Source organism: Heteronotia binoei, chromosome 3 (genome assembly GCF_032191835.1).
Source record: "Heteronotia binoei isolate CCM8104 ecotype False Entrance Well chromosome 3, APGP_CSIRO_Hbin_v1, whole genome shotgun sequence".
Classification (NCBI taxonomy): Eukaryota; Metazoa; Chordata; class Lepidosauria; order Squamata; family Gekkonidae; genus Heteronotia; species Heteronotia binoei.
The window spans coordinates 132,573,170-132,587,243 of NC_083225.1; the positions used below are offsets into that span (position 1 = coordinate 132,573,170).

General features: G+C 42.3%; 1 protein-coding gene across 1 annotated transcript in view; it reads right to left on the reverse strand.

Moving 5' to 3' along the window:
- Positions 1 to 14,074, reverse strand: part of LOC132569101 (prostaglandin F2 receptor negative regulator-like) — a 183,026-nt gene that overhangs the window by 49,074 nt on the left and 119,878 nt on the right. The window lies entirely within an intron of this gene.

Below are 14,074 nucleotides of genomic sequence, written 5' to 3' on the forward strand. Positions count from 1 at the left end.
TGTGTGTGCATGCCTATGTAAATATTTCTTTCTTCAGAAGCAAATGTCACAACTACTATCCATACTGCTGTCACCTCCTTTCAGATTGGAGCAATGAGCTCAGCTTACGGCTGTACTAATGGAAAGTACAAAGGCACTGTGTGTAGAGGGTTGACTAGCTTCCAATGGGGTTCTAAACACAAATTTAAACGCTTTGATTTTAATTCAAGAAGCTGCATATAGTTTGAGGTACAGCCATTCAAAACATTCCAGCAAACAAGTATGCTTAAGCTGAAAATTAAATTTGTTTCCTGAAGTCCCGTGTGAAGATGATGGTGACTTGAAAATCATTAACTCACCCTGTCATTGTCATAGCATGGGTAACACTTGCTTGGCTTCCTTTGATCATACAGTACATGCCTGGATCTTAGTCATAAGTGTAAAATACAAACCATATATACACTAAAGGTTCATTAAGCCCCTTTGAGAACATCATCATAATCAGATTTCAAACCAGAAACAATTACATACTTCTCAGGCATATTATAAGAAAGATAATAAAGAATAACAGAATTCTACAAAAAAGTTTGAGTCCAGTGGCACCTTTAAGACCAACAATGTTTTATTCAGGGTATAAGCTTTTGTGTGCATGTGCACAGCTGAGGAAGTGTGCGTGCAGATGAAAGCTTATCTGCTTCACACCAACACAGCTACTCACCTAACTCTAAAAAAATCCTGTGTCACCAAAATATGGTTAGTGCAGCATAGTTATAGAATGTTCTCTATTTTTTCAAAAGAAATGGGCCTGCCCTCTTTTGAATTTTGTTACGTCACAACCCACATTATGTGGAGATCAATTCAGCTTGTAAATTTTGTTATCCCACACACCTTTCCCCTGTGGAGATCCACTCCCACAGAAGCACCCTAATATCCCAAGGTCCTACACAGCCAAAGGTACAGAGAGACACCATCTTGTATCAAACCAATAAATCATGATCAGGCCTATGTGAAATTAAATGCATCTTCTGACAAGTCAGCCAGGTCTCCATGGGAAAACTGTCATATGCCCCAAAGCTTTGTTCTTTGACACCCCTGGATCACCTCATGGTGATGGAAAGTGCCATAAAGTCACAACTGACTTATGGCAACCCCTTGGGGTTTTCGAGGCAAGAGACATTCAGAGGTGGTTTGCCACTGCCTACCACTGCCAATGTGACCCTGGTATTCCTTGGATGATCTCTCATCCAAATACCAATCAGGGCTGACCCTGCTTAGCTTATGAGATCTTATGAGATCAGGCTAGTTTGGGCCATCCAGTTCAGGGTGGATCCCCTCACACCTAGGCCAAAACAAAGCAACCAGTATTTGCAGGGCAATAACCTTGAATTCCTTCCCCATCAAGAGTATTCCTTACAGTAGACTCCTGCCCAATAACTTAAATAATTCATCAACAGGATAACTGCTCTGTTAAAGCATCCCCCTCTTAACAATATCAGTATGACATTGCAATATTGGATAATAGGGGTAATAGCAATATTGGATTACATTCATGCTAAATAAGGCAACATATGAACCTTTCCATTTTTCGTCCCTAAAAGATTATTGCTTGCACTCTCCCCACCCAGCTCCTGTTGCTTCAACTTTGCATTTCCCTCCCTAATCTATGATTAGTCTACTTTCTAACTGGGAGCAGGGTCAATGGAGAATTTCCCCAGATCTATCGCTCACCTGGGGCTCTCCTTGGCCATTTCTCGCAGTCAAAAGGCCAGCAAGTCACCCGCCGCCCAAAATCATAAGACGACAACATTGGATTTATATTCCACCCTCCACTCAGAGTCTCAGAGCAGCTCACAATTTCCACAACAGACACCCTGTGAGGTAGGTGGGGCTGAGAGAGCTCTCCCAGAATCTGCCCTTTCAAGGACAAGTTCTGTGATAGCTATGGCAGACCCAAGGCCATTCTAGCAGCTGCAAGTGGAGGACTGGGGAATCAAACCCAGTTTTCCCAAATAAAATTCCATGCACTTAGCCACTACACCAAACTGGCAAAGTGGAGAAAGGGGGTGCCGTGGACTTCTCTAGGGGTTAATGAGGACAGCTAGGGGTGTGGCAAAGCCCCTAGTGGCTGGCTGCCTGCCCCTTTTCATAATCCAGAGATTGTTATACACCTACTATTCAATGGACAAGGTAGGTGGGGAGGAAGAGGGGTAACCCTCAGAAGGGTTCAGGAGCTGCACTCCTGTGAGCTGCTGCTGAATTCAAGGCCTGCCCATGCCAGCAGTCAGTTGACAGATAGACAACAATGCTGATCATATCTAGGGTAAATCCTGATCCTAGCTAAGAATTTAAGGTTAAACTCAGGATCTGAAATTTATTTGGCTCCATTTATATCATGTCTTTCTCCACAATGGGCACCCAAAGTAGCTTACATTATTCTCCTTTCCTCCATCCCCCCCCCCCCCCAATGATACTGGTTTCAGATAATTCCATGCTGAGTGGAAATCCTGGTTAATCCTAGCAGTGATTACAGCTGTTGCTGAAGTGATGCTTACCTATAGTTAAGGCTGATGAAACAGAAAATACATTGCTGAGGAACACTCTTGATTGAACATCAGTAAGCAATTGGCAATGCTTTTGGCCCGCTATGGGAAAGCGCGGAATATAAATATACGGAAATAAATAAAATGCTGTACCTTCACTGAATCAGCAAACAACATCCACTAGCACATACTGACATGAGCAGTGGCTATTCACTAGGCTTTCATGAAAGCAATGAACCAGCGTCTGACCTGTACCACTTCAGAATGCATGTAGGACTTGCATGATTGGACACCTTCCCATGGGAAAAAATTATTCCACAAAGAAAATTAATAAGTTGCTAGGCCAGAATTTTTCCTTCCCATTCTAGTTTTCTTATGTATGCATGCTACTTTTTATGGAGCAGCATTAAATCATGTGGGTCCATCTAAAGCAGTAAACCTTGGTCACCACACCGGCTTATCTCTTAAGTGAAAATTAGACCTTGCTTTCAGTGCTAATTCCATTCTGTTCTAATTCCATTCTACTGAGCTGTATGCATTGGTAAGCCATGATGGTTAGCATTTTTAAAAAACATTGGCTTCTACAGTAGACTAATATTGGTAGCCTTCACTCTGTTAAAAAATGGTCACCACCTTAAAATTAGTTGCCAACCAGGAATATAGATATTGCCGAGAGCCTATTGATCAATTTTGAATTAAGATCACAGGATCCAATCACGTTACTGTGCAGACATGAATTCAACTGAGTTTCATTATATTTTAGCAATAAAGACTTCAAGGCAAAAGGGATTATAAATTCTTATGGTTATCATGGTGACAAATAATCTAATTTTAATAGATTTCTCATGTAATGGATTATTCAAGATGTTCCAAAAGAAACAGCCTGGCTTTAGCAATCATTTGATTTAGAGAAGCTTCTGGATCTGGCCCAAGTCTGCTAATCATACACACACACACACATAATGGGGCCAGGTATAGAATGGGTATCCCCAGGTATCCCAAAAGAAGAAGGAGGGAGATAAACCTTTTGAAAGTGCTGACTGAGATCTGTCTAGCAACCCTGTTCAAATGCAGCATTTTTGTTTTTTAAGCAAGTAGTAGCTTGCTTAAAAGGGGAGAAGAAGGCGGCCATGGAAGATAGATTGGAGGGAATGAGGAGGTGGTATAGAGGATTTAAGCAAGAGTACTGAAAGTAGGGGATTATCAAGGTGAAAGATGATGGAGTTTCCTCTACCCCCCCCCCCCCCAAGATCTATGTCAGTCTGCTGCTTGCACTTGCAAAGGTTTTTCATTGGATAATATCTGGTGGCTGGTGAAAAACAAATATAGTAAATTTGTATATATAGTAAAAGTACTGAATTTTATACTAAATATAGTACTAAATATAATAAAAAGTACTAAATTTTAAGCACTAATGTCTACCCTGTTCTCTTTCCTTTTTCTTGCCCTGAACTGGAAATCAAACCAGCTCCCTGCACTGACAAATACAACTACTACTCAAACAAAGTTACAGAGATTAGCAACAAAGAAGGTTGTTGGTGTCTTATTTATTGACCTTCTTCCAAAACCATCCTCTGATTCCTTATTCCAACTCCTCTTTGCCTTTCTAAAAACTTGCCTTTGATGATCAAGACACATTAAATATAAATAAGAGATAGCAGAAGCTTGTCAGTAAAAAGCTACTGATTCTTGTCTCAGAAAGGCAGGCTTGATCTTAAGAAGTACTCCTTGATTTGGCTCTTAGCTCTCAGCTTCTGTTTATGATTGATCCCCTTACAAGAACTAAGTATCTATATTCAATGTGTTAGTTCTGCATAGTACTCTGCGGCCGTTTTCCCACTTACCTTACCCCGGAGCGACGTCCCTCTTCACCGCGCTGCGTCTGCGTGGATTTCACACAAACTGCCACGCAGCACCAGGAAGAGCCGCGTAGTCCCGGGGCTTTTGCGTCGCAAATGTAAACCTGCGACGCAAAAGCCCCAGGACTACGTGGCTCTTCCTGGTGCTGCGCGGCAGTTTGTGCGAAATCCGCGCAGACGCAGCGCGGTGAAGAGGGACGTCGCTCCGGGGTAAGGTAAGTGGGAAAATGGCCTGCATTTAATTTGTTCCACACTGCTCCAAATAGAGCAGGGTTGCTCTCCAAAGATGTCAAGACCCACATCTCAACCTGGAGCACAGAAAATAAGAGTGTATATATTTAAAGGTAGAAGTGAATTAGTTTTATGACAGTGATACTTAGTGGCCCAAGAATCACATGTGGCTCTTCTGACCACTGTTTTGCAATGTGGCACCTGCCTCAGGTTTCTGAAAAGTGCACAAGACCTTTGTCCAGTGGAGCTTGTGGTTGGCTGGTGGTTCCCTGAAGCACAGGACTCATTCCAGAGATGGAAGTAAATGTGGCTCTTTTGGTTGATGGAAACTGTAAATGTGGCTCTCCACAAGCCACAGAACAATTATTACTACTTTATAGAATTATGCATAAGATTGATTAAAATATCACCACAGTTTAGTCCTAATATGCTGACATATTCTTTTTAAAAATTGTGTCTGTCTTCCTGTTGAGTCCAAATCTCTCAAGCTGCAGTTTGGCCACTCCTGTTACAGAGGACTTATTAAAAACTTGAGAGAGTCAAATCCAAATATTGTCAAAGTACTCCAAGAGCATGAGAAAAAGAAGCTTACAGAAACCTGAGTTAAAAGAACGGGAAACAGAAAGAAAGATTTAATAGAGAGGAGTGATTGTGAAGAGAAAGAGTATGACACATTAGTCAGAAGTTAACATACACCATTAATTCATTCTATCAACAGTTAGGATGCATCTTCATTCACTCTGAGTGACCTGAATCCATGCAACACCTTTTAAAATACCTGTATGTAATAAATTTTAATACCAAACACCCCACCACATTAGATTGTGCAAGCTTTTGAGTTCTACAGAATTTTTCATTAGGCTTTATATGTGGGGAGAAGAAAAACACACCTTTCAGAGCATGGTGCTAAGGGCTCTGTGTGCACTGTGTATGGGATGCTTTGCTGACTTTTTATTGAATCATATTTTAAACCAGCTTGCCCTACCTTGAAAACAAGCATAAACCATGTACACTGCAATGCATGTGAGAAAGTTAATTTGCATTCAAATAAAATTATGCTGGAATAAATTGTTAGTCTGCAGTGCCATTGGTCTCCTGTTTTATTCTGGTACTACAGATCCATTACTACCTTAAAAAGGTGACTCCAAACAGCTCCAGGGTAGCTGACAACCATTTGTTCTATGGTCTTACACAAACATCATAGCTGTTTCATGTGACATAAACTGCAATGGATTGGAGAGAGCAAACCATAAAAATAGTCCAGTTATTGACCATGGAGCTGCATCTCTGCACACCCTATGATCCTGAAATGAAATTCTCATACTTTCCTGATTTCAAGGGGAAGGAAAAGTTGGTTTGGATAAGAAATTCTGCCATGAGTACACAGCACATTACAGCCACTTTTATGGATACTCAGAGGAAACTATTCTCAGGCAAGAACTCAAATACACTGTAGCCACCACAAGTATTATTTTAATAGAATGCTCATTTCACAAGTCTTCACTGGTAGCGTAAAAATCAGATAAGTGCCAAACTTAATTCTCAATCCTAGATGCAAATCTTCACATAAAAGAGAAATATTTGGTCAAGATTTGCATTTTAACTAGCTGCTTGTTACATCTTTTCAAACATTAAGTACTATTGTTTCAGTATCTTCAGTATCCCTCAGGCATTCTCTCCAACACAGAATTTTGTAGACTCAGATTACATTACTTACTAGATAATTTTATACCAGCTTGACTCATTAAAAGGTACTATTAAAACATTCAAGTTAAAAAATGTTACAATACATGCTAAATCAGAAGAATAGAAAAAATGTAAAAACATGCCTGTTCCAAAGCATAACAGCAATACTTTGAACTTCCTTATGGTGTGGAAAGTGCCATCAAGTCACAGCTGAGTTAAGGCAGCCTGTAGGGTTTCAAGGCAAGATATTGCCTGTTTCTTGTCACAACTCTGGACTTCCTCGTTAGTTTCCCATCCAAATACTAACCAATGGTGACTAGGCTTCCCAATCCCCAGGTCCCAGCAGGGGATCCCCCGTTATACAGGCTTCCCCCCACCCCCAGCCAGCTGGCTAGCGAGGGAAAACCCCGCCCCCACAGTCACCATGAACCTCTAGAGCTCTGTCAGGTTTAGAAACCAGCAAACAGATCCGTTTTTAAAATGTGTGCCTTTAAAGTTGAGCAGTAAACAGGCAACGCTTAATGGGGAAGGGTCAGCAGCAGTTTCATCAGAGCACAGACCCTCCGTTTGTTTTGCTTTCGTTTTCAGAGCAAATAAAGTTGTGAAGGAACCAGACCCAGTAAGTGTGTGTGAGAGAGAGAGAGAGAGGGAGGGAGGGGGCAGGGGATTCCCCTATTTGGAGGCTCTCCCCTGCTTTCTAAAGGAGGGAGGGAGGGAGGGAAATGTCTACTGGGCACTCTATTATTCCCTATGGAGAATGATTCCCATAGGGAATAATGGGGAATTGATCTGCGGGTATCTGGGGCTCTGGGGGGATGTTCTTTGAGGTAGAGGCACCAAATTTGCAGCATAGCATATGATGCCTTTTCTCAAAACACCTTCCAAGTTTCAAAAAGGTTGGACCAGGGGGGCCATTCTATGAGCCCCCAAAGAAGGTGCCCCTATCCTTCATTATTTCTAATGGAGGGAAGGCATTGAAAAAGTGTGCAGTCCTTTCAATGTGATGGCCAGAACCCCCCTTGGAGTTCAATTGTACTTGTTCCAACCTTGCTCATGACTTCACCCCCAATGCCTCCTGGCCCCACCCCCAGATATTTCTTGAATTGGACTTGGCAACCCTAAGTGACCCTGCTTAGTTTCTGAGATCTGACAAGATCAGGATAGCCTGGGGCTATCCAGGTCAGTCCTGTCCTGGCCAAATTAAAGAAAAGATGCAAACAATACATTGAAGAAATATACAAAAGAGATGAAGAAGATGAAGATGAAGATGAAGAAGATATTGGATTTATATCCCGCCCTCCACTTCGAAGAGTCTCAGAGCGGCTCACAATCTCCTTTACCTTCCTCCCCCACAACAGACACCCTGTGAGGTGGGTGGGGCTGGAGTGGGCTCTCACAGCAGCTGCCCTTTCAAGGACAACCTCTGCCAGAGCTATGGCTGACCCAAGGCCATGCTAGCAGGTGCAAGTGGAGGAGTGGGGATGAAAGGATAGCAGATTTATTTATTTATTTATTTTATTTATATTTTATTTATTTATATTTATTTTATTTATTTATTTTATTTATATTTACATTTATAAATATTCATTCTAAGAAGAATCTTTTGAAGAAGAAGCCACAGTTTTAGAAAGTGAAGTGAAAGCTCCACTGAGAGCAAAAGGGAGAAACAAATCCTTAGGAATAGATGTAGGCTTCCCAATCCCTAGGTCCCAGCGGGGGATCCCCTGGTTTTGCAGGCTTCCCCCTGCCCCCAGCCAGCTGGCCAGCTGGCCACGGGGGAAGCCACACCCCCGCAGCCACCAGTACCTCTAGATCTCCCACACTTGCAAACAAGTCCCGTTTTAAAATGCCTCTTTGTGTGTGTGTGCCCCTTTTAGTTGAGCAGGAAGCACAAAGTACTTCATGGGGAAGGGTCAGAAGCAGAGCCTCCCTTTGTTTTGCTTTCATTTCACAGCAAGTTAAGTGTGTGTGTGTGTGTGTGTGTGTGTGAGAGAGAGAGAGAGCAGCGTAGCCCCTGTAATTGTCAGATGTCGTTGTGGAGGAAACAGACCCAGTGAGAGAGAGAGAGTACTTTTCAGAAGTCATTGTAGGGGAGGCAGTAATAGTGTGTGTCTGTCTCGGTGCTTGTTTTACATTGTTTTCAGCGTCTTTGTATAGGAGCCTGTTTATGGAATAGAGGAAAACTCCACCTCTCTCTCTTTTGTTTGCCTGTGTTAGGCTGAAGAACAGCAGTTCCCATGAGTAAAGCCCAGTGAGATCACAAAAATATGAGCTTGCAAACTCTGTGCATTTTGGCTGCTTTTTGTGTATTTACACTTTCATTTACTAGAATTGCAGCTATTGGGGGATGAGGAAATGATGACTATTCAGGTGAACTGCACTGCTGTATTTTTATGCATTTATTTTGGAAATGGGAAAGTCTGGCTCCGCCCCAAAGTCTCCTGGCTCCGCCCCCAAAGTCCCCAGATATTTTCTGAATTAGTCTTGGCAACCCTAAATAGATGGGATATTAATAGAGCTATTCCAAGCCACAGAAACAGAGTCCAGCAAAATTTTAACATGATTTTGACAACATATATGGAAAACAAAACAATGGCCCTGTCCATGATCCTGGGCCTAGTGAGGCCTGCAGGCCCCAGGGAAGCCTACTTAGGAGTTATTGGGAAAAGCCTATATCTCCCAGGATCCCCTCTGTCCCTCTGATGGGGTGGCCAGGTTTTGGAGGGAAACTGGCCCAGAGAGCGGTGGGGCCTGGGAGGAGGACATAAAAGGGCCAAGCCCAGGAAGTGGGTATTCTTTCCCTGGAAGGCTGAGCTGGAGGTAGGCTGTGCCTGGAGAGCTTGAGCAAGGGAAAGCTCCCTCATCCAAGGCAAGGGGTGAGTATTGGTATTAGGTAGGGACTGTATAGAGAGACGCGTTAGGGCATTTGTTTATTTTCCCTTCACCCTTTTACTGGTTAATGCACCTTGTTAATTTATATTGCACTGAAATAAACCTTTTTGTTGTTGTTCACTCTGCCTGGTCCTCATGCCTGTTATTTGGCCTAAGCTACAGGAGGCCTGAAGGGCTTGGGAGGGAACTCTGGGCCTAATCAAGGGGAACCCTTAACCCAGAGTGGTGGCAGCAATTAATAATACCCCCTGAGTCATGACAGGCCCACAAACTGGATTTAAATCCAAGACTGTAGCATGTGTTGGACCTTCACATTAATTTCTCACGTGATGCTCAAAATCTGGTTTCTGGAGCATATGAGACAATTTCAGAAGAAAATCAGTTTGTGTTTCATAGATTACAGCAAAGTGGATCGGGAAAAGCTATGGGTGTGTTTGTTTTTAAAAAAGGTTTTTTATATGCAAGCTATACTCTGGACAGAATATGGTGTAACAGAATTGTTTCCAATTGGCACAGGTGTCAGACAAGGATGCTTTTTATCTCCCTATCTTTTAAATCCTTATGTAGAACAGACATGGATGAGATTTAGATGACGATGGAGTGAAAACTGGCAGAAGGAACATTAACAATTTGAGATACAGATGACACCACACTACTGGCAGAAAATACTGAAGACATGAAATTACTGATGAAGGTTAAAGCAGAAAGTGCTAAAGCAGGATTACAGCTGAACATCAAGACAAAGTAATGACTACTGAGGAATTACATTAACTTTAAGGTTGAAGATGAAGAAACTGAAATTGTTCAGACTTTCTATTCCTTGGCTCCATCATCAACCAAAAGGGAGACTGAAACCCAGAAATCATAAGGAGATTGATACAGAGGGCAGCCATAAAGCAGCTAGAAGAGATCCTTAAATGTAAGCATGTATTGCTGGCAACCACAATCAAGTTAATTCATGCCGCAGTATTCCCCAGTACTATGTACAGGTGTGAAAGTTAGACAATGAAAAAAGCTGACAGGAAGAAAGTTAATTCATTTGAAATGTGTAGGAGGAGATTTTTATGGATACCATGGACTACCAAAAAGACAAATAAGCGGGCTGTAGATGAAATCAAGCCTGAACTCTACCTAAAATGACTAAACTGAGGCTGTCATACTTTGGTCACATTATGAGAAGACAAGAGTCCCTGAAAAAGATAATAAATTGAAGGCAACGGGAGAAGAGGATGACCCAACATAAGCTGCATTGACTCAGTCAAGGAAGCCATGGCCCTTAGTTTACAAGACCTGAACAAGGAAGTTAACCACAGGACACTGTGGAGGACATTAACTCACAGGATTGCCATAAGTGGGAAGTGACCTGATAGCACTTAACACATACACATCCAAGTCAGGGCAAACTTCCCTGTGTGAAGGAACAAAAAAGGAAATACTTCTGAAGATACTTGAGCAATGGGTCAAATAGGGAGAAATTGTTTGAGAAATTCAATGAGAAATTCAAATGGCATAGAGAAATGGTTCTTGAGATATGTGGCTTTCCAGGCCACAGAAGGCTCAGAAGGTCAAAACCAGCACCTTAAGCCAAGTCCAGGTGCATATCAGTAGCCAATGTAATCAATCTAAGGAAAGATGTCACATGGCAGATGCTGTTTCTTTTGATCAGCAAACATGCCGTTGCATTCTAAACCACTTGGAAGTTTCTGCACTGTCTTTCAAGGACAGTCCAACATTTAGCAGACTGCAACAATTTGTCTTAGAGATATAACAGTAGGTCAAAGTGGCTACATCTGCCAATTCTAGGAGAGAGTTAGACACCAAACCAGATGTCATTGGGAAAAGGCATTTTTAGCAGAAGCAATGACTTCACTTTCTATTAGCAGAGGTAGGTCCAAATGTACCCTAAGCATACTATTTGCCAGAGATAAAGCTACCACACCCAGGACTAGATAGTGCAATTCACTCCAAACTAGCAGCTTTTCCAATCAGCATCTCTTCTGACTTGTATGGATTCAGCTTGTCATCCTTAGCCACAGAGAGCAGCTTCTAGAAACTTACTGAGATATACTACATGTCATCAGCATACCCAACCACAAAATTACAAATGGTCTTGATACCATAAAGGAAGTCAAAGATTTACTGAAATACTAAGAGTGTGAATGCATAGGGAACTCTGTGCCACTTGAATTCAAACATTTAAAACTACCTTCAATTAATAAGCAAAGAAAACAGACAGAGCTAAGCATAGGTTGGAAGTTTTGCAACAGACATCAGGCAGGAACTGAGCCCTGGAGCCTCATTCCAATAAAGGTAGCTAATTTACCTGTGTAAAGTAGTATTTCCTTTTGTCCATCCTGAACCTATTGCCCATCAGTTTCATTGGATGCCCTTGAGTTACCTGCCCTACAGTTATTTTTAAGAAATAGCCCCTCAACCAAACAGAACTGGGTGTTTGCTGTTGCTCCACTACACAACACTAGACATGCAATGAACCTTAAAAGCCAAAGGGTCCACCTGAGGCAAGGACTATCTGGAAGTAAGAAACATATTCTGCCGTCTGGTACACATCACCTGCACAAGGCCCAACCTGCAGAAAGTCATTCTACTGAAGATGACAATAAATAAAACTCAGTTCAAATGCTTAGATCTTTCAAAATATAATTAAAATGTCTACAGGAATATATGTATTCTTTTAACTATCTCCTCTACAGAGCACATTAGAGGTTCTTTTTCCACCAATGATCACATGCTCTGCAGGAAGCAGCTCTCCTGTCCCTCAGTTCTCCTAAGCCGCTGTGAGTATCACAAATCTAACATTCTATTAACTTACAGCAGGGTAGAAGGGAGGGAATGTGTATCTGCACAAAACGCACTTCAAGGGACAACAGTTACAGGTAGTGCAACCCTGTTTTCCATCTTCAATCTTCTGTGTAGTTCCATATTAGGAGACGACAGAGTTCCTTACCTTGGAGGTGGGATAAGTCTCAATGGAACAAGGAATGCAGCACAGTTCTAACAACCGCTGAATCTCTTCTTGCATTCAAATTAAAGAGTAATGTTTTATGAAGGTGTCCAATGACAACCACATCGCAGCTTGGCAGATATCTTTCAGGCGAGTGCCTCTCTGGAATGCTGCAGATGCTGCTTGTGCTCTTATCGAATGAGCTCAGAGCTCCAACCGACATCACAGATTGGCCTTTTCATACCACAAATGGATGGCCAAAGCTATCCACCTAGAAATAGTCTTATGTGGAAGCTGCTCTGCCTTTATAACTACCAAAGGAGGAGACAAAAGGTCTCTGGGGCTGGGGTCACACTCAACATTAAATCCATCCCTAACCTGTCGCTATTATACCCCGCAGCTTTTTTACAACGAATTTCCTGATCACACATCCCTCCATCCTTCAGTTCTAAGCAGCGTTGGTCCTGTTGTTGGTTGATCAGAGGTCTCAACCGGACCTCATTTTTTGAGATGGCATTCCACACTCGCGCAAGCGCAGTACTGTGGGATATTGTGCTTGGCTTTTTTTTTAAAGGTGCCAGAAAAGAAAAATCTGCCCCATTTAAACACCCAGGATACTTCTCAATCATTGGTCTGATACCCGTCTCTCATCTTCTAAAAAATCCTTGATAGTTAAACTCCTGACAGCTGCTAAAACCACGATCGTGCAGTCCTGGAAAAACTCATTGAATTTGACACTTGACAACTGGCTGCTTAAAGTCTGGGAACACATTGTAATGGATAAAATTCAGGCAGCCATAGACCACAAAGACCCATACCAAGCCTACGCTAAATATCTGGCAACTTGGCTTCCCATTCTAGAAAAGCTTGACACCGACCCATTTTATGCTAACTCTTATTCTAAAAATAAAATGTATAAGGATTTCCTTTTGCTATAAATTTTTTTAACAAGTTAATTTCAAGTTATTTAAAGTGTATTATATCTTCCTTTTTCCTTTCCCTGATCTTATTTTATTTTTAAATACTGTGTTATAATAACTATAATTATTATTACCTTCAGTTTGTATTTTGTTTATTTTGTTTTTAAATGTTGTTTTTGCTCTGTATTCTGTCTATTAAGCTTACGATGTTATTTCTGTTAACCTTCACGGTAAACTTCTTGCGTTATGGATTGTAAGCTACTTTTATGCCTCAATAAAATGTTTAAATGTAAAAAATAAAAAAATAAGATAAAATAAAATAAAATAAAAACACCCAGAAAGGAAGGGGAAGCCCAGGAGTCTGGCGGGGAGACAGGAAAGGTGGGTCATCTTCCTCCCCCCCCCCATTTAAACACCCTGCTGTGGTGTTTAAATTGTGGGGGGAGCACGGCAACTCTCTTTGCTGTCTCTCCGCCTGGCAGGGAGACAGCAAAGGTGGACCTTCCTCCCCCCCATTTAAACACCCCACTGTGATGTTTAAATGGGGGGGGCACGGCAACTCTCTTTGCTGTCTCTCCACCTGGCGGGGAGACAGCAAAGGTGGGCGATCTGCCTCCCCCCCCCCCATTTAGGAAAGGTCCCCTGTGCAAGCACCAGTCGTTTTCAACTCTGGGGTGACGCTGCTTTCACAAAGTTTTCACGGCAGACCTTTTACGGGGTGGTTTGCCATTGCCTTCCCCGGTCATTACACTTTCCCCCCCAGCAAGCTGGGTACATATTTTACCAACTCGGAAGGTTGGAAGGCTGAGTCAACAATTGCTGGCACAATGATATCTTTTGGAGTGGGCTCTCGCAGGGAAGCGGATGTGCGCTTGCGACGAGTCAGCTACAATGGAGCGTTCAAACATAGAAAGTACGTGCAGGACTTGTCGGAAGCATTCTTATTCCGGATTTAATGTACTATCAAAAAAGTCCGCGTCTCAGTCGTGGCAGTTCGGGACACGA